Consider the following 6,236-nt stretch of genomic DNA (forward strand, 5'->3'; position numbering starts at 1 on the left):
CAGCCTGTCTGTCACAGTTTCCTCTTCAGGGAGTCACCTGACCATGCCTGCATCCCACCCACTCCCAGAGCATCCGGCCACATTTCTCTCTCTCTCTCTCTCTCTCTCTCTCTCTCTCTCTCTCTCTCTGCAGCTGTCATTTCCCAGCTGTCCGCCACACTTTGTTTACCGTTGGGCATCAGAGACTTCTATTTGCAAACCAAAAGACTTAGGACAAATGGCAGCATAGCAAAGAGCTGCCGGCCCAACAGCCCAGCCTTGAACACCCCGCCCAGCGAGAAGGGTGAGAAAGAAAGAGGATGTCTATATGACATGATTCGGGCTGCAGCGTTATCTGTCAGTTCCTTCTGTGACTTTGGAAAGTCCTTGGTTTTCTTGCAATTAAAAGGGAAATAAAAGGAACAGCTGCCTCTGTAAGATTTCAATGTGATTATGACGGCTAGACAACCCCTGGCCGAATCAAGCAGGGCTTCCATCACCTGATGAGAGTTTCCGAAGGTCCACAGGCTCCCTGCAGAGAAGGGACCATAGTTGCCTGGTCCATTGACTGCACCTGTGACCGTCCAAGGCCGGAGACAGACAGGGCAAGGCGAATACACATCCGAGAAGCCAAAAGAGATGGCTAGTGTGAAGACCGCGCAGTGAAGTCAATCCCTGGGGAGGGAGAGGGCAAAGAGGAGGATTGCTTTCAGGATTTGCCTGGTTGATGGGCCACAATCAACATGAATCTCTAGACTCAATAAATGGTGAAGCCTGGGGGTGGGGGCAATGTGAGATAAAGGAATTAGGACCAGGATTTAAGGGAAGCAGATAGGAGCGGAGCAAGGCAGGAAAGGTGGGGAGTGGATTGTTACCAACTTGATTTGGGAAGCTAAACTATCCTACTGGCTCTCCCCAGCAGATCTTCTGTTCACTTTCCCAATGCATGCATTGTTGGAGTATACAGCGGGAGGGCAATATCTAAGCTTCCTTCACTGTGTTTTCATACAACAGGCAGTAACGGGAAGAGCTGGGGAAGAGCTACCTCTTTAGGAGGAACCTTGGTCTCATCTGTTTTAAGGCAATACCACAAGTATTGAGAAAGGTCCTCTACTCACTGAGACCTTTGACACCGCTGTCATGGTACCGCTGACATGAAGATCTTCTCAGTGGCGTATTCTACTCTGAGACACAGAGAGCAGCCGTTCATAACGCTATTTTTGTAGAACAAGAAGCAAGCTCAGACATGGGCAGCAGCCCTTGAAAGGTCACAGTGGATGGCAGAGTTGCTCTCTAATTTACCAGCTGGGAAGCCTCGAGCAAGACAGAAAATTTCTGTGCCTCTCTATTTTCATCTGTAAAATGGAGATAATAATACACTTGCCCCACGGTATAAATAACAACAACTCACAAATAATGAGCTGGGCGATTCTAAATGTGGAGCTTGTGTTAATTCCCCAAGCCACTCACACATTCTCATGAATTAAAGTGCTACACTTTCCCTCTTTGAAGATAATGAACTGGAGGAATCCGTTCTACCCAGTAACTAAAGTAGTTACCCATGAATCCAGGCTCCAACCCCATCTCTGCTGCAGGGCCTTTATCTATGGATCTCTCGCGTAGAAGGTCCTTCTGTCTATGTGTTGCTTTCATTGGTTAATAAAGGAACTGCTTTGGGCCTCTAGCAAAGCTATAAGGGAAAAGAGCTAGGCATGGGGGAGGGGTGCTAAATGGCATGCTGGGAGAAAGGAGGCAGAGTCAGAGCGAGACACCATAGATCTGCCAGAGTCAGACATGCTGAATCTTTGCCGGTAAGCCACGACCACGTGGCGATATACAGATGTATAGAAATGGGTTAAATTAACATAAGAGTTAGCCAATAAGAAGCTAGAGCTAATGGGCCAAGCAGTGTTTTAATGAGTACAGTTTCTGTGTGGTTATTCCAGTTCTGGGCAGCCGGGACAAACAAGTGGCATTCCTGTTACAGATCTCTGCTAACTGTAGCTACTGACACAGGAGCCCAACTTCCGGGGTGTAGTAATAAGAGCCGCGTCCCCAGCACCCCGGCCGCCTCCTAGCTTATGCCCGAAATAACAACACACAAACTGTATTCATTTAAACACTACTTGGCCCATTTCTATCTAGCCTCTTCTAGGCTAATTCTCACATATTAATTTAGCCCATTTCTAATCATCTGTGTAGCACCACTAGGTGCACTTACCGGGAAGATTCTAGCCTATGTCCATCCTGGGTCGGAGTTTCATAGCGTGTGCCTCAGAGAGCAGAGCTATCTCCCATCTGCCCGGGAGAGGGGAGCATGGCGTCTCTGAGCTCACTTCCTCTTCCTCCCAGCATTCTGTTCTGTTTACTCCTCCCACCTATGTTTTAACCTATCAGGGCCAAGCGGTTTCTTTATTGCTTAACCAATGAAATCTACACCGGGGTGCCTAATTTCCTTGGTGTTGTGAGCAGAGCTGGTGCACAATGCTGGCCTAATGGGTGGGAGACCCCAGGCTCCGTCCCCACCACTGCAAACCAATCATTCACAAGAATCCCTGCAATTCCCACTCTCCTCATGCTTTGGCTATTTCTCAAACATACCATTTTCAATTACTAAAATAATATCGTAACAGTATAAAAATGTAAGAGATGGGGGTTAGCACATCCCCTGCGGCAGTGAATCCAACACATCTGTGTGAATTCGTGGTTATCTTCATGTAGATAGATGCTTACCTCTCTAAATGTTCATTGATGCGCACGCACATCATCAATGTGCGTGTCTCTCCTTGGAATGTCAGCCAGGAATGCCTAAATATAATATGCCCAACAAGCAACAAGTATTCAGGTCTTACATGCTCAAGTCAAAGGCACCAAAGCTCCTTATGGGTGTGGCTGGTTCTGCAGAGCACAATGGTAAACCGTAGGCCTAAGCTAGCATGGAGTCTAGAAAAGCAGTGTAGACAGACAAGGGCCATCACACAACGTGGGGCGTGTAGGGTGTGTCCACAGGGTAAGTGACCAAGGCCGGGGACTTTGAGCAACACGTCTGAGTAAGAGATACATATTCCTGGATTGATAATAACTCAAATGAGTAAGTGAACCAATAAACAGCAATAGAGAAGCGATATCTTCCAGGCAGAAGGTAGAACTTCTCATTGCTTAGCTAAGTCCTGTCTGTCAATGACTTTCTTCCCGACAGACACGGTGGGGGAGAGAGAGCAGCGCAGCATTAATAGTGGAGGGAAGTGATAATAGTTCAAGCCCAGGAAGTTTCAAAGTCAGGAACGCTTGTGTAGTCAAAATGATAACCTGTGTCTGGGTCTGGGTCGCTGACTATGGCATGCCTCTCATGCCTTCCCCCTTAACATCCGTAGCCCTGACCAGAGAGCACTCGGTAATACACCTGAGTGATGGCCCTCAGAACAGCTAAAGCCATCAAACCTGAGGGACGTCTGAGACTCAGTCATAGGTAAGGAGGGTCTGAGGTGCTGTGGGGACTGGATTGAATGTGACATCCTGCGTGGGAACCTGAAGTGGGAAAATGAGACTCTGAACAAGCACTGTGCCATGGCTGATAACTGTGAGTTTGTGTTAATGCGCTAGATGTGATAAATGCGCCCTGCCATAGGGGAAATTGGTCACAAGCATGCAGGACCTTTATCCTACATTTGCGATAATTCTAGGAATCTATAGCTTTTTTTAATGGCTTGCTTAATAATAACTTGTCTACCATTTTTTAAGGCATCCACATAGGAAAACTACAGGACCGGAAACTAAAGGTGGAAGTAATCCTTCTCCAAATTAAAGGAGAGAGTGAAATAAAGCTCAATAAACCGACCAATAGACTCCAGCTCTTGGTTTTCCTACCTATTCAAAACATGATCATTTTAATAACTTGGTGGAGACTCAATCCTGCCCACCTCTGTGCAAAAATCATGACAGGAATGAAGGTATCGTCATTGCGCTGTGTGCTCTGACTTGATATACCCCATCTGGTTCCAATCATAAGGGGCATCTTCCACCTAGCTGGTCTAGAACTATGAAGAAACGCCAAGACCCTTTCAGAGACACCAGTGTCAAAACTGGTTTCATAATGATGCTAACGTGTTGATCTCCTTTCCTTCTTCATCTCTCAGGATACTGCGGAGCTTCCAGCAAAAATCACTGCTTCATCCATTAGCTCTAGCTTCTTATTGGCTAGCTCTTACATATTAATTTAACCCATTTCTATTCTGTGTATTGTCACATGGCTGTGGCTTACTGGCTAAAGTTCCATCTGGCTCCAGAGGGGCTCCGTGGCTTCTCCCTGACTCCGCCCTTCTTTCTCCCAGCATTCAGCTTGGTCTTCCCCACCCAGCTCCATTCTACCCTATCACGGGCTCAACACAGTTTCTTTATTAACCAGTCATATTCACTGCATACAGAGGGGAATCCCACATCAGTTGTGACCGACTCTGAGATGGCAGGAGGGGTGGCAAAGATATCAGAGCTCAGAAGCAAAGGCTCCGGAGGCCCCATCTGTGTTCACTCTGAGAGGCATCTGTGGTACACACTGCAGCTTGGAGTCCCATGTTTGGGAGTGGCGGAATCTGTACTTACAACATCTGCAAACAGGACTTTGGACGCTGTTCATAGCTATTCATCCTGATCCTGGCTCTCCTGTTCAGATGCCCATTTTAATATTCTTAAATTTCGCTCATCCAGAGAGGCTCAAGAACTCTGACCGATCCTACAAGCAACTGTGTATACAGATCTTGATCCTGTTTATATCAATCGGCCTTCCTGAGATTCCATAAAGAAGTCATTAATTTTTTTTAAAAAAAGAAAACAAAATAAACATACCCTGACCTTTAGTCCTTTATCTGCCAACAAAAATAAAAAACTGCTTAAGCAAATTAAAACATTTACATTTTCAGAGTTGAAAAAGGAGATGCTGGCGTCCTACTCCCGCAATGAACTTTTACCCAGACTTTGGAACCATGATCCAACTCGTAACCAGTAGAGTGTAAGACTTTGGTTGTTACTGCTCAGCTACGCAGCTCCTATAAAGGAGCAAGAGGCTCTGAGGCGAGCAGCCGGTGACGCCATGCCATATGCTTAGTTCATCAGAAATCCCTTCAAGTCCCTCCAGCCTTTCTGAGCCAACCAAAACAGAAATGTCTGAGAGAATCTCACTTTATAGAGTGCATAAGAGTGTCGTGAGAACCATACTGGAGTTCAAAGGTAGTGAAGTATCTCGAAAGGATCCAGGACCTGGCTCCTATTAGGTTTCTTTCTTCTTATTTATATAATGTATAATACCACTCCATTTGGGCTGCCTGGGCCAGGAATGGTTCTGATTTCTGTAATTTTGCAAGTATATTTTAAAGTTGTTTTTTAAATCCAAATTACCTTCCTGTTACACATTAAGGGTGGAGAGCGTGCAGGCTGATTGGGTCCTACAGATGTTTCCAGTTCATCCTAACTCAAACTGTTAGGGGTTTAAGTCCATTTTGGCTGAGAACAGCATCTTCTTCTGGAAGCAGAAACGCTGCTTGAAACGGAAACAATACGGAAGAGGAAAGATTCTCTGAAGTCTTGAAATAATTCAAAAAAAAAAAAATACCCAGGGAAGCAAACATTGATTTTTCTTTCTCGTTTTGTGTACTTTGATTGTTGAGTCTGAGGTTGGGGGGCATCCCTGTGTCGTCACAAGACAGGCGTGGGTACAGTACCCAACGCAACAGAAAGATATAAGACAGCGTAACTCGAGAACAAGTTGACATATTGAAGAACAGGCTCTTATAATGAGCAATGATAACCTGCTTCTTGCACACTCAAATTATGGGTGCATCTCGCTAACCACGAGCGCTCTGAGCAGTGTGTGGCTTCTTATCTTGATGTACTTGAAACTGCACAGGCCAGAAGATCGCGTGCCTTTACGTCTTCCTGCCTCTCACCCACCGTGTCTGTCTTCTCTGCCTGCTAAGAACAGGACATGGCAAAGATGGTTTTGACCTGTTCCCATTACTTTGGTAAGCGTTGCTCACTTTAACCCAGACAGCATCACGTATGTATTTTCAGCCATAGAAATGATCAGAATAGGCCTGTTTTGTTTAGTACTTCGTTATTTTACTCTTCTGAACCTCAAGATTTCAGCACTATGAGCCGGCCTCTAAGAAGACTGCTCTAGGCAAACAAAATTAAGACAGTTCTTTTGAGACATTCCCCATTACCTGTTTGACCTATAAAAATCTCCATTGAGTAGCAGAGCCCCA

Source organism: Microtus oregoni, unplaced genomic scaffold, assembly GCF_018167655.1.
Source record: "Microtus oregoni isolate MIOR12 unplaced genomic scaffold, Mior012 000018F_ref0000195, whole genome shotgun sequence".
Taxonomy (NCBI): domain Eukaryota; kingdom Metazoa; phylum Chordata; class Mammalia; order Rodentia; family Cricetidae; genus Microtus; species Microtus oregoni.